General features: G+C 47.7%; 1 long non-coding RNA gene across 1 annotated transcript; it reads right to left on the bottom strand.

Moving 5' to 3' along the window:
* Positions 1-7597: 7597 nt before the first annotated feature.
* LOC114817206 lies at positions 7598-13228 on the bottom strand. Its single transcript, XR_003765044.2, has 3 exons — positions 13188-13228; positions 11880-11989; positions 7598-7951 (listed from the first exon to the last, which is right to left on the bottom strand). It is a non-coding gene; the product is annotated as an uncharacterized LOC114817206 (long non-coding RNA).
* Between the last annotated feature and the right edge of the window lie 2241 nt (positions 13229-15469).

Genomic DNA, 15469 nt, shown 5'->3' with positions numbered 1-15469 from the left:
TTCAGACACTAAGGTAGTAGGGTTGCCTTTTCAGAGATCTGTCCAGACCACGGGGTGAGCCCCGCTGGGATCTAAGCCCTCCTTGACCCTCCCCCCCACGACCTCCGTACCCCAGGCCGGTAAGAGGGTCGGGGGCGGTGGGAGGCAATCCGACCCGGTGGCCATAGGAGACTCTGAATTTAATCCCAGCCCTGCCGTGGGCCTACACAGGTCACTTAACCTTTCAGCGTCTCAGCTCCTTCAACCAAGCAGTGAAATGGGGATATTAGTTCTGACCTCCCCTCCCGCCGTATTATGGGGATTAACTAAATTAAGTCTCTGAAGGGGCTTTTCCAAATCAGAAAGCACTATTTCATGACCGTGGAAGAAAGCCTCCTGAAGGAGACAGGCAGGCATTCCTCAGGTGGTGGAGACGCCCGCTGAAAACTGGCAGAAGAGTGAATCTGCCGACAACGCTAACTACAGCTTGTTTTGCTTTCATCGGAAAGGGAGGCGTACTGAAGTGGCCCGAGTCAAAGCTTAGCTTCTTTTCATGGTTAGACTACCAGTTACAGAAACGCAGAGGGCTGAGGTTTATCATTCAGACTCCTATAGTTTCACCAGTTCCCTCCCTCGCTGAATCTCGATGCCTCCTTCTATGGCGCCAGGAATGACAAAAATATAGATAACTACTTCGTCCACCTCCATGCATTATGGATGCCCTCACAGGTCACTGACCCGCTCTACTCTCCCGCCAACGTTTAGGTGACGGCGGAGGAAGATGGCGAGATTCATTTCTCCGGGATAAGGTGTTCTCTGTGCCTTATCTTTAGCAAACTTAAAGCAGGGGAAAATGGCATTTTTTAGAAAAAGATGACAGGTCTCGCAAGGGAGCTCAGGCTTCCCTATCCCCAGCCCACGCACGTCCACAGGAAATAAAAATCAGGTGGCGAAGAGCGGTGACGAAGCAGTTAAATACCTTTGTCTTCGGTGAATACCCCGTTAACAGACATGAATAACCATTTATATTTCCCGGAGGTCATTTTCTCCCCAGAAGCTCAGAGAGGGTCATTTAGGGGAAGGGGAAATAAGAGTGTTCACGGTGATAGGGAGAAATCAGAGAGGGGACGGGTTTCACTCAGCTTTAGATTAGTCTAAATGAAATGGAGTGGGCCGGTGAGGGGGTCTCCGTTTGGAAGGCAACCTGATAGTCCGAGTTAGAATCGCGGTCTATCTATGTACTAAATTGACGGGAATGAAAATAATCCTCCCCAGACACAAAAGTACACTTGTTTTCAGATTAATGCATCCTGAATGTGAGCTTTTCAGCCCCTCCGCTGAACGAGCCAACGTGCGCTCGCTTGCCCCCGGCCAGACATCGGCTTCCAGGATCATTATTCGAAAACTTATTTGCCGTCAGAGCACCTCGGCCCCACGGCTCCCGGACATTTGGGAGGAGGGTTTTTTCCGCCAGCCCCCAGTGGGGAGATTTTTCTGACCTCTCTCGGCGTGAAATCATGGCGAGCCCAGGTTTAGACTCTTCGAAATCGATGGGGCTGAGGGATATTTCGTCAGAGTACCTCATCGGGATATTATACGCTCACATCTTAGCGAACTCTCAAGGAATCATGGCCCATTCTACAGAAGAGCTCTGTTACGTACCATTAACTAGCCCTGTCTTATCTTTGTGTAACTAATGCCTACTGCTCTTTTCCAAAATTACCCGACAGGAACTCGCTGTATTGTTGTGAATTTTAAAGGGTTATTCTGTTTCTCAATTTTGAAGGTTCCTAGGTTCCTAGGAGCCTCCATTGTGACTCTCTCCCCTCTGGTCCTGTGAAGAGACTGGAAGCCATCATCACAGATACCTTGGAAAAACCATTAAGGCGTCGGAGGAATCTGGATGTGTCTCGGATACCAGGTTTGGAACAAGAAACAAAGGAATCCCTCTTTTTGCCCGTTGAAATACATTTTCAGGCATATATGATGGGATAAAGGAAAGCCTGTGTGGGTCTTATTTGGACCTGCAAATGTATCACCCTTCCTCGGCATTTAAGACATCTCTCGGGTTCTTTATTAAGGCCTCACTTGGCCCGGGTCCAACTTTCCACACATTAAGATGAAGAGTTATAAATTGATCTTTAAAAGGCCCGTTTAGCCTTGTGAACGTTAACTGAGTCCAGATGTGGCCGGCGGTGAAACTCACCTGAGGTCTATTTCTAGTCCGAAGAGCAATTCTCCATGGGTCATTATATAGCCTGAGTGACCAGCTTCAGAGGAGAATTGATTCTGTAAATTAAGCAAACCACCTGCTTAGTGATGCTGATGGGAATCACATCACACCGATTTTTTCAAAATTTTTTGTAAATGGAGCTGGGGAAGATGTGACATCATTTTAGCACTCCCGCATGATTCTCCTTAGATGAGGAGTACCGTGGTCTAGTGGAAAGAGCACGAGCCTGGATTCTAATCCTGACTTGGCCAGTTGTCTGTTGCATGACCTTAGATAAGTGACCTTAGAAGCAGCGTGGCTCAGTGGAAAGAGCCCCGGCTTGGGAGTCAGAGATCATGGGTTCGAATCCCAGGTCTGCCACTTGTCAGCTGGGTGACTGTGGGCAAGTCACTTCACTTCTCTGGGCCTCAGTGACCTCATCTGGAAAATGGGGATTAACTGTGAGCCTCACGTGGGACAACCTGATTACCCTGTATCTACCCCAGCGCTGAGAACAGTGCTCTGCACATAGTAAGTGCTTAACAAATACCGACATTCTTATTATTATTATAAGTCATTTAACTTCTCTGGGGCTCAATTTCCTCATCTGTAAAATGGGGGTTGAATTAGCCTAGTCTCCCTCCTACGTAGACTATGAGCCCTTTGTGGGATAGGGACCGTGCCTGACCTGATTAACTTGTATCTACCCCAGTGCTTAGAACAGTGCTCCGCACTTTGTAAGTGCTTAACGAATACCATAATAACAGCAGTCTTTTAAACAAATATTATTCCCTATGCTAAGAAATCCACGCCACAAACATACTCTTCTGTTTACTCCACATGAGTTCTAATGAATAGAATAAAGTACTTCTTCGTTTGACCCGGTAGTCATTCTGTGGCGATAGAACAGTGTTGTGTGATGGGGATAATAATTGGGGTGGTGGGCGATGCTGTGGGTCATCAGAGAAGCAGCAGGGTATACTGGATAGAGCATGGGCCGGGGAATCGGAAGCTCACGGGTTCTAATCCTGGCTCTATCACTTGTCAGCTGTGTGACTTTGGGCAAGTCACTTAACTTCTCTGTGCCTCAGTTACCTCATCTGTAAAATGGGGATTAAGACTGTGAGCCCCACGTGGGACGACCTGATTCCCTTGTGTCTGCCCCAAGCGCTTAGAACAGTGCTCTGCACATAGCAAGCGCTTAACAAATACCAACATTATTACCTCTCTGTGCCCCAGTTACCTCATCTCTAAAATGGGGATTGAGTTTGGGAGCCCCATGTGGGGCCAGGACTGTGTCCAACCCCATTTGCTTGCATCCACCCCGGTGCTTAGTGCATTGCCCGGCACAGAGTAAACGCGCAGCAAATATCACAATTATTATCCTAATTTTCTATTTTGAAATCACAGCATACTCTAGGCAAATTGATCAATCATTCTGAGGACTCAGTTATCTAATCTATAAAAAGGCTAATTCGGTATTAGAAATATTGATTAAGTGAAGCCTGTAGAGTCTAGATGGTTAAGGATAATATTCATTTCAAATTACAGAGACTACATTTCCTTTACCTGGCTTCTAGGTTCTCTGCTACGCCATGCACAACATGAATTCCCAATAATGGTATTAACGTTCAGGTGATAATATCGTGTCCGTGGACTTTCTTGGCTCTTGGACCCCAAGCCTGAGATTCCAAATATGACACACTCAGATCTGATCCTTCCGCAAAAGGTTATTATAGCTGTCTCTGTCCCCCCCATGGATGCAAGAATTCAATCCGATGATGGAGCGCGGTATTATTCTGTCATGCTTCAAATTCAAAAGATAGAATGCATGGGTTCTGGAGAGACTTGGATGAATATGCTTCTATTTAGCAATTAATTAGACCTGATGTGCCCATTTCCAGAAGTTCAAATGTAAAAGAACACCAGAAGAGATCAAACTTGGGCAGTAACAGGTAGAATCTGGCTTTTGTTGACTTTAGAAATTGCACATTAAAGTGAACAAGGTGTTTTGTAGGTGGAATGGATGGTACTGGTTTGTAAAGAACGGGATGTTATCTGACCAATAAAGACATGTTCTTTGACTTCGGGTCGGCGGCCATCCGGCAATTCGTGGAGTATAAAATCATTGGTCAGCCCTTGCTAGATTCTAGAGGCAAAGGATACTAGGAGGACAACGTGGCAACTCGCTCAGTCATAAAGGAACTTGTGGACACAGGTAAATCTGGCTTTCTCGGTGTCTGCTGTCTGCACAGGCACAACTGCGAATGGCTAAACCACGGGGCAAAGGCGTGGGAAAGAATTTCCCTTTGTTATCACCTCGGTAAACAGCCTGCACCCATCACCGGGGACACTGGAACCAGCAAATAAAAGCAACAGAGACAATTTCCACAGTCCACCAGCAATGCTGCATGGAAATGAAGATGGGCACACACCCCTTTGCTATCCTCTACTCCTTTTCCTCCAAGTTTCTGACGTCCGGCCAGGGTTTTAAATCAGCAGCACGGGAAGAGAAGAAGCTTTTCTCCTCCTCTTCCTCCCTCTTCTTCCTCCCTCTTCCGCTCTCTCCGTCCCTCTTTCTCTCTTCTTTCCCTCTTTCTCTCCTTTTTAAAATACTTCCTAAGCGCTTACTATGTGCTAAGTAGTGGGATAGATCCAAGCTGATCAGGTCGGACCCAGTTCATGTCCCACATGGGACTTACAGTCTTAAGTCGCATTTTACAGATGAGGTAACTGAGGCACAGAGAAATTCTCTTGAGTGCCCAAGGCCACGTAACAGACAAGTGGAGGAGCCAGGATTAGAACCCAGGCCTTTCTGACTGCCAGGCCCGTGCTCTGTCTACTCAGCCACGCTGTTTCTCATCTCCCCTTCCCTCCTCTTCTTTGGCTCTGTTTTCGAAGCTCCCCCTCCCCGCCATAATGTCCCCAAATCCCCATTGCTCTGCCCCTTAGTTCAGCCCATACTCAAAATGGAAAGTGAGCATTCGTGCTGGCGGGGACGAGAGAGCACAAGTGACCATGTGCCAACGTCTAGCACTAAAATTGACTCCTCTGCACGTTTTCTCTGTCCCGTCAGTCAGTCAGTCACGTTTATTGAGCGCTTACTGTGTGCAAAGCGCTGAACAAAAAGTTTGGGAGAGCCCAATATAACAATAAATAGACACAGTCTTGCCCACAATGAGTTTACAGTGTTGAGGAGAAGACAGACATTAGTATAAATAAATTAGAGATACGGACATAAGTGTTGTGGGGCTGGGAGGGGGGTGTTATTCTTTTCATTAGGAAGTCTCAGAACCAAAATTCTATTATTTCTGATGGGAGAGTCCATACATTTCCCCATATCCCCTGTCTAGTCTTAGCCTCTCATTTTCTGCTTCTTTTCTCTCCCTTCTCCCCTTTTCAGTTTAACACCTATGCCCTCGATCTGAGGACATTGTATTAAGTGTCTTTTTGGAACAGGGAGTTGGGTTGGGAGCTTGCTCTGTCCCCTCCACGCGTCGGCCTGGTACTGCAGTGCTTCCATGACGGGTTTTTTCCCCCCTCCCCCCTTCACCTCCCCTCAGCTAAGCCCCCTTTCCCTCTCCTCCTCCCCCTCTCCCTTCCCCTCCCCTCAGCACTGTGCTCATTTGGATATATTTTTATTACCCTATTTATTTTGTTAATGAGGTGTACATCCCCCTTGATTCTATTTATCGTGATTACGTTGTCTTGTTTTTGTCCCTCTCTCTCCCCCGATTAGACGGTGAGCCCGTCATTGGGCAGGGATTGTCTCTATCTGTTGCCCAATTGTACATTCCAAGCGCTTAGTACAGTGCTCTGCACATAGTAAGCACTCAATAAATACTATTGAATGAATGCTCTCCACTTTTCCCTTTCTCTTTGTTTCATCCTCTTCTCTTGTCCTTTATTACCTCTCTTTCCCCCCTTTGGCTCCTTCTCTTTTTTGTCCTTGTCTTCTCTTTCCCCTCCTTTTCCCCTTTCCCTTCTCCCTCTCCCCGACCCCTCTCTCTCCGAGTTCCTATATGAACTACATTTCACTTCATCTCCTGTGGACTTTTCACTTTGGCTATTTCATAATGAAGAGGATTTTTGCGTAGATGAAGACATAGAGCTGCCATGAGGTGCATTAGAGAGTACAGGTTCCTTTTAAGTCATCTTTTCACTTGATGGCGTTTAAGCTTCAGAACGATGATCCTCTAAACTTAATCTTTTAGATGGGGTTATAATTTATAGGATTTTTAAAGATCTGGGCAAGTTTGATACAAATAACCACTTTATTCTCTAAGCTATTTTAAAATATGAAAAAGAAGAAGCATTTTTCAAGAATGAATATAATAAATCATCTTAATAGCTATTGGACCGTGCTACTATCCATATAGGTACTACATTTCAATACTTTGTTTAAAGTCTATTTTTAGAAGGGATTCCCTGATTAAAATATGTATATATTACATTATACCCACCAGAGATAGACTTCACATTCTAGGAATGAAACTTGAAAATTTGGGAGCCTTAAATTCATGTGTTTGCTTCAAAAAAAAGAAAATGCTGCCAAAATGTAATTTTTTTTGCATTGCTGACGATTTGTACGCGATGATATTTTCCCCTAGTTATCGCTTAGCTTCCTACTCTGCATCATTTGATCTTTGGAGTGGACATTCTGAAGAGCAGATATGGAACAATAAATCTTCCCAAGGACTGCCAGAGGCATGTGGAGTGGCGATCCCTGATTGCGTTTTCATTCCAGACAAACTAAAACGTGGGTATTTTCCTTTAAGACCATCATGGCCAAGCCTCTAATGCTGGGAATAATGGGCCATTATATTTTGATGAGACACACAATTGCCTTGAACTTGTCAGGAGTTCAGGTGTGGGGAGATCGGTACCTGGAGCCGTGACTGGAATGCGATGCTCAGCCCTCTCTAACCCGTGCATCTGCCTGATTCGGCCCTTGTAGGGACGGGCTCCATTTCACCCGAATAACTCCGCTATTCATGAACAATGAGGTTCAAATTGTACTTTTCCTTAACACAACATTAACTCTCAAAGAGCTGGAAATTCGGTATTCTGTTCTCTGAGCTTAGATTGCAAATCAGTTACTGAGAACATTATATGAGCAGTAATCCCATTAAATATATCATCTTGCAAATATCTAAATCCAGTTAATTAACTTGTATTGCACAGGAGCTCCAGATAGAGTTTTCAGGGAGTCACCATACACATTCAGGGCTCTAATTATCCTGAAAGTAAATTTCAGAGTCCTTTTCGGAAATGGTTTCAACTGGAAACCCTCCTCGGGACAACCGTGGGCCGAACGCAACTCCCCGCCTCGTATTTGAACAGAGAATCTCTTCAAACAGCTCCAAAATCAACTTGAAATTTAGAGAGATGAGACACCGAAGGCAATTCAATTTAATTAAAAGTAGCAGCAACGTAATGTAATTTTCACGAGGTCAGAAAAACCGATCAGACGATTGTTGTTGACTTTGATTTGCCGGAGGTAAGCATCTGACATCGCTCTTGCTACCAACTCTCTCCACTTGTTCCGTAGTCCAAAGTGAAAAATCGGGGCTAGCTTGTAAAACTAGGCCAATGACGACGAGCTGACAGAAAACTGTGACTATTCCAGTGGTATTTTAAATACATCTGCCGCTTTTCCAGCACGCCGAATGTTCCTCTCCAACTCGATCTCTGCCGCTATAATCGTTCCGCCCCGACCTGGTCCGAGCTCAGGTTTTCAGGACTGGTGTTCGGTTAATCCTGCCAGCCCAATCAATAATAATAATGTTGGTATTTGTTAAGCGCTTCCTAGGTTCTAAGCGCTGGGGGAGATACAGGGGAATCAGGTCGTCCCACGTGAGGCTCGCCGTTAATCGCCATTTTACAGATGAGGTAACTGAGGCACAGAGAAGCGAAGTGACTCGCCCTCAGTCACACAGCTGACAAGCGGCAGAGCCGGGAGTCGAACTCATGACCTCAGACTCCGAAGCCCAGGCTCTTTCCACTGAGCCACGCTGCGGAATCAATTGTGTCTATTGAGTGCTTACTGGGTGCAAAGCACTGTACTAAGCGCGTGGGAGAGCACGCTATAACAACACACGGACACATTCCCTGCCCACAGCGAGCTCACACGAACGCCTTAGACTGTAAGCATCTTGTGGGCGGGGATCGTGCCTAACTCTGTTGTAGTGGACTAGCCCAAGTGCTTAGTACAACGCTCTGCACACAGTAGGCACTCAATAGATAGCACCCATTCATTGATTGATTGATTTACGAGATGGGACAGTGGAGGAAGAGGCAGCCAGACCCCGGGAAAATGCAGAATATCGGCCCCGGGCTAGAAATACAGCACAGAGCTTCCTTCCTGACCGAGGAAACTCTCCCTTCTTTGAAAATCGATTTTCCTCCCTCAGCAGTAATTCCACGTGCCTGTCCACTCTCGCCAGCTCTTCTCATTCTCCCGTCCCGCCACTACCAGCAACCCGTCAACCAATCGATCGATCAGCAGTATTTTATTGAGCGCGTACTGTGCACAATAGTAATAAAAATAGTAATGTTGGTATTTGTTAAGCGCTTACTATGTGCAGAGCTCTGTTCTAAGCGCTGGGGTAGATACAGGGTCATCAGGTTGTCCCTCGGGAGGCTCACAGCCTCAATCCCCATTTTCCAGATGAGGTGAACGAGGCCCAGAGAAGTGAAGTGACTCGCCCACAGTCACACAGCTGACGAGCGGCAGAGCCGGGATTCGAACCCATGACCCCTGACTCCCAAGCCCGGGCTCTTTCCACTGAGCCGCGCTGCTTCTCGTCGTTTCTCCTTCTTAACTCCCCATCACTTCCCTGCTCTCTCTGCACTTAACCAATCTATCAGTGGTATCTTTCAAGCGCTTTGTCCTCTACTAAGCAGCGTGGCTCAGTGGAAAGAGCCCGGGCTTCGGAGTCAGAGGTCATGGGTTCGACTCCCGGCTCGGCCGCTTGTCGGCTGTGGGACTGTGGGCGAGTCACTTCACTTCTCTGGGCCTCAGTGACCTCATCTGGAAAATGGGGATTAAAACTGTGAGCCCCACGTGGGCCGATCTGATCACCCTGCATCCCCCCCAGCGCTTAGAACGGTGCTCTGCACGTAGTAAGCGCTTAACAAATACCACCATCATTATTATTACTAAGCGCCTGGGTGGGTACAACACAACAGAATCGGTAGGCACAATCCTTGCCCTCGAGGAGCTTCTAATCTAGTGGTGGGGAAAGGCAGTAAAATAAATTAATAATGTTGGTATTTGTTAAGCGCTTACTATGTGCCGAGCACTGTTCTAAGCGCTGGGGTAGACACAGGGGAATCGGGTTGTCCCACGTGGGGCTCACGGTCTTCATCCCCATTTTACAGATGAGGGAACTGAGGCACAGAGAAGTGAAGTGACTTGCCCACAGTCACACAGCTGACAAGTGGCAGAGCTGGGATTCGAACTCACGAGCCCCGACTCCAAAGCCCGTGCTCTTTCCACTGCGCCACGCTGCTTCTCTTACAGGTAGAGGAATTACAGGTAGAGGAAACAGAAAACTACGACGGACACCTACGCGTGCTGCTGGGCATAAAGCAACCGAGTGCCTTTAGGGTCTCCAAAAGACTCAACTCACCCTAGACCCCCTCTCCCCCCGCACCACCTCCATTAATCTCTCAGCCGCCTTTTTCTGATGTATGGGAAATCTCAGAAGCTGGCCACCTACCTCCTCAGCTCCTTCCTCCTTTACCTCACCGCCTTCTCTCCCCTTTTCCTTCTGGGCCCAGCTCCCGTCTTTCCCAAAGCCAACCCTCCTACCCATCAATCCGTCGACGGTCAGTCACACTCTGGAAGTCACCGGTGGGACAATCAAAGCACTTGGCAGAGGTCCAGAGGACGACAACTGAATCTATATCAGATGTATCATCATCATATGTAGCTTATGCCTACATACCCATAGAATATCTACGTAAGCGACTGAAAATAAAAAGCTCAAAGATAGTCTGCCTCAGAACAAAGGAACACGAGCTTTTCAAGTGTGTGAATTGGATTTGCTTTGCTCCCACTGAAAACTGTCATCATCAAATGATATTTTAAAGTCGTCGCACCCACCGGTCAGGAAAGCAATTATGTTGCCGGGGAAAAAACAAAACAAACCCTAGATCATCTTTAAAGATAAGTTAATTCCCACCGTCCAAACGTTTCCAACCTCAGACAATAAGCAGATCTTTATGACTACGCGGCGTCTGAGAAGGTGTTCCACCACAGGGCTTCTGTGAGCTCTGCATTGCTAGGTTTTCCCCGGACTCGACTTGGGAAATTGTGTGTGCCAAAACTCTGGGGCTCTGGATCAGAGAAATCCGGCAAAACTGAGGCCATACGGGTGCCCCCGGCAGGCACGACGCAATCCTTACTACCTGACGACTACCTAAGAAATCTAGAGTTGAGGGGCACACTCTTGTTTTTACTCATTCTTAGAGAAGAGTCCAAGAGATCTGAGATAATAACGTTAATAATAATGTTGGTATTTGTTAAGCGCTTACTATGTGCGTAGCACCGTTCTAAGCGCTGGGGTAGATACAGGTTCATCAGGTCGTCCCACGTGAGGCTCACAGTGAATCCCCATTTTACAGATGAGGAAACTGAGGCCCAGAGAAGTGAAGTGACTCGCCCAAAGTCACCCAGCTGACAAGCGGCAGAGCTGGGATTCGAACCCATGACCTCGGACTCCCAAGCTGGGGCTCTCGTTCCACCGAGCCACGAAGGGATCTGTAAAACAAAGACCTTGATACAAGGTCTAAGGAATCTGAGTCACAAGGTGTAAGGATGTGAGATCAATCCCTCAATCGATAATATTTACTAAGCACTTACTGGGTGCAGGGAACTGTACTAAGCGCTTGGGAAAATACACTGTACCAGAATTGGTAGAGCTAAAGCATCTCAGACCTAAGGATCCCCAAGACAAGATGTACGAAGCGATCTGAGATCCAAAGACGGAGGGATCTCAGATACAGGATCGAAGACATCCGAGGTACACAGTTTTTTATTGTGGTTTAGCTGTTTTTTTAAAGGCTATCTGTTAAGTGTTTCCGATGCGCTAAGCACCGTACTAAGCACTGGAGTAGTTACAAGCTCATCAGGTTGGACACAGTCCAGCGCCCGCCCCGCATGGAGCTCAAAGTCTTAATCTCCATTTTAGAGGGGAATTAATTGGGCCTAGTGGACAGAGCACGGGCCTGGAAGTCAGAAGGACCTGGGTTCCAATCCCAGCTCCGCCACTTGTCTGCTGTGTGACCTGGGCAAGTCGCTTCACTTCTCTGGGTTTCAGTTACCTCATTTGTAAAATGGGGGTTGAGACTGTGAGCCCTATGTGGGTCAGGGACTGTATCCCACTCCATTATCTTGTATCTATCCCAGCACTCAGTACAGTGCCTGGCGCAGAGTAAGTGCTTAACAAATACCACAATTATTATTAGAGAAGTTGCAGTCACAGTCACAGAGCAGACAAGCGGCAGAGCCGGGATTAGAACCTTCTGACTCCCAGGCCCGTGTTTATCCACTGAGTCGAGCTGCTTCTCCGTGTCTTCATAACACGGTCAAAGAAATCGGCGATACGAAGACCACGCACGCAAGATACAAGGTCTGATCGGTCATCGATCCATCGATGGATGATATTTATTGAGTACTTACCCCCTTTGCCCACAGGAAGTTTATAGTCCGGAGGGATTTGAATGACTGCTGGGTAGCTTCCCTCTGCCCAGGCTTTCCAGAAGAACCACAAATCCAACCCCCGATGGTGCCTGGAGACAGAAACCTCTCTTAGAACCGTTAGAATTTTGGGATACGGCCATAGTTTATCATCCATCTCTGCTTAAAGTCACCGATTCTTGAATTTTTAAATGTTCCCACCTTAACGCGTCGTCTACGATTTATCGCCGTATTCCCTACGGCCCTCGTATTGCTCTTTTCCGACCTGGAACGGGAGCCGCCCTCTGAAACAAGGACTGGGTCTCACCTGCTTATTACATATTCACCCAGTGCTTAGCACAGTGCAGAATACGTGGTCGATAATAACAGTAACAATTACGGCGTTTAAGTGCTTTGTGTGCCAAGCACTGTTCTGTGCACTGGGATAGATACGAGGTAATCAGGCTGGCCCACGTGGGGCTCACAGTCTTAATCCAGGGAAGCGTGGCTCAGTGGGAAGAGCCCGGGCCTGGGAGTCAGAGGTCCTGAGTTCGAATCCCCGCTCTGCCCCTTGTCAGCTGTGTGACTGTGGGCAAGTCACTTAACTTCTCTGGTTCCCTCATCTGTAAAACGGGGATTAACCGTGAGCCTCGCGTGGGACAACCCGATTACCCTGTATCTACCCCAGCGCTTAGAACAGTGCTCTGCACATAGTAAGCGCTTAACAAATACCAACATTATGGAGAAGCAGCGTGGCTCAGTGGAAAGAGCCCGGGCTTTGGAGTCAGAGGTCATGGGTTCGAATCCCGGCTCGGCCACTTGTCAGCTGTGTGACTGTGGGCGAGTCACTTCACTTCCCTGGGCCTCGGTTCCCTCATCTGTAAAATGGGGATTAAGACTGTGAGCCCCACGGGGGACGACCTGATTCCCCTGTGTCTACTCCAGCGCTTAGAACAGTGCTCTGCACATTATTATTTTTAATCCCCAGTTTACATATGAGGTAACTGAGGCACAGAGAATTTAAGCGGCTTGCCCAAGGTCACACAGCAGGCAAGGTCTGGGATTAGAACCCACGTCCTCTGACTCCCAAACCCTTGCTCCTTCCACTAAGCCACGCTGCTTCTCAACGAATGCTATAACTGCAAAAAAACTCTGAGGAGCTGAGTAATAAAAACACTGAACTCTGAATACTAAGTCAAAATAACCAAATACGTTAGCTTGGTTCGGGTCATCCATTCCACGTCATTTTATTACTGACCCATTTTACGTGCATTTCATTCACGCATTCAATCGTACTGCTTGAGTGCTTACCGTGTGCACGACACTATATTAAACGCTTGGGAGAGAAGCAGCGGAAAGAGCCTGGGCTGGAGAGTCAGAGGTCATGGGTTTGAATGCCGGCACCGCTGCTTGTCCGCTGCGTGACGCTGGGCAAGTCACTTCACTTCTCCGTGCCTCAGTTCCCTCATCTGGAAAATGGGGATTAAGACTGTGAGCCTCCTGTGGGACAAGCTGACCACCCGGTATCTCCCCCGGCGCTTAGAACGGTGCTCTGCGCATAGTAAGCGCTAACAAATACCAACATCATCATTATTATTATTGCAATATAACAACAAGCAGACGCATTCCCTCCCCCGGTGAGCTTCCGGTCTACAGCCGAGCTTCCGGTCTGGAGCGCATTTGAAAATAACCGACTTCAGAATGAGACCACGAAAGTAAAGGCCGGGATTCTTTTTCGACGACTAAAGATGCATTGCCCGGGGAAAGAGTTAAATGCCTCCCGCTGGTTGCAAGCCCTCCCCGGTTTGGGGATCATGTGATTTAAGAACAGAGCTCCATGGACCATAGCAAGCTGCAGCAATCTCCTAATGACGGTATAATTAGAAGTATCATTGTGGTAATGATTCTTTTCATCTGGAGAAAAGGCTTCAACGGCAACGGTCTCTCATTCAGCTAATTTCGCCGCCGTGTCCCAGTGCCCCCAATATCCCTCATTCTCTAGGTCAACATCACAGAGTCCGGCCCGAGGACTTGACAAGTCCTCAAACTTGGTGCTCGTCAAACTAATTAAAGAGAAAGCAACCGAATTCTAGTGAATTATTTTACTTTTTAAAAATCCGGCCCATTCATCTTGTTTAAAGATTGACCCGGCTCAGTGTGTTTGATTAATCAACGGCACAATGGAGCTTTTGTCGGAGCAGCCTACAGTCACTTGGTTCAAGTTCACTAGCCCGAGAGAGCCTCGGCCCCCTCTAAATTTGGTCTTTTTCCCTCTTCCTTGAAAACCCAAAGGGTTGAAAGTTTCTGATTTTATCGGTCCAACAAGGCAAGAGAGGAAAAGTAAGACACGTCCCCAGAAACTTCACACGGCCATTATAGTTTTGTGTGGATGAGATTCGGGGGAGACAGCTCTCCCGGGCACTGCAAGGTACGAGGTACGTCCTGAATTTCAGCATTTTCGTATCTTTCGACTTTGGAGACGGACACGAGGGGATGCAATTTTTACGGCATCCGTTCGGCGTTTACTACTTCGCCAGACACCGTACTAAGCGCTGGGATAGATTCAAGTTGATCAGGTCGGACACAGTCCCCGTCCCACAGGGGGCTCGCAGATTTAATCCCCGTCGTACAGATGAAGGAACTGAGGCACGGAAAAGTGAAGTGACTTATCCAAGGTGGCAGAGCCGGGATTAGAGTCCAGGTCCTCCTAACTTCCCGGCCTGTGGTGCATCCACTAAGCTGTGCTGCTTCTTTAAAATAGCTCCTTGGCAGCTTTAGCTATGCGTAAATACTTCCCGGTGAGACTTTAATACTCTCTCCTCTCCGCTTCGCTTTCCATCAGGTTTCCACAAACGTTAGCTTCCCCCCCCCAACTAGGCCTCACTCCTCTCAGGGCAGGAATCCTATCTCTCAACTCTATTGTCGCGTACCTCCTTGAGCAGCAGTGTGGCCTAGTGGAAAGGACGTGTCCTTGGGAGTCGGAGGACCTGGGTTCTACTCCTGCCCCCGCCACGTGCCCGCTGTGTGACGTCGGGCAAATCACTTCACTTCTCTGGGCCTCAGTTACCTCGTCAGTAAAAGGCCGTGAGCCCCACGTGGGACAGCGACTGTGGATGACCCGATTATCTTGTGTCTACCCCAGCACTTCATATAGTGCCTAGCGCATAGTACGTGCTTAACGATTACCACAATTATTATGACTATTAATAATTTCCCAGGTGTACAATACTCCGTGTGTGCTCTACACACGGCAAGCTCTCAGTAAATACCACTGATCGGCTGTGAGCCTGGGGGTAGCCTACGATATAAAATTCCTAAATTCCAAGTTCTTGGAAGCTCAATTATTCGCCCCAGCTTCAAAGTCTTACTGAAGGCACATTTCCTCCAAAGGGCCTTCCCTCCCTAAGCCTTCTTACCCTCTCCTCCCACTCCTCCTGCGTCACCCTGACTTGCTCCTTTTACTCAGACCGGAAGCCCGTCAAGGGGCAGGGACCGTCTCTGTTACCGATTTGTCCATTCCAAGCGCTTAGTACGGTGCTCTGCACATAGTAAGCGCTCAGTAAATACTATTGAATGAATGCATGAACTCACCA

Source organism: Ornithorhynchus anatinus, chromosome 16 (assembly GCF_004115215.2).
Source record: "Ornithorhynchus anatinus isolate Pmale09 chromosome 16, mOrnAna1.pri.v4, whole genome shotgun sequence".
Classification (NCBI taxonomy): domain Eukaryota; kingdom Metazoa; phylum Chordata; class Mammalia; order Monotremata; family Ornithorhynchidae; genus Ornithorhynchus; species Ornithorhynchus anatinus.
The sequence above is the reverse complement of the archived record's forward strand: the minus strand, read 5'-3'. Positions and strand labels throughout refer to the sequence as shown.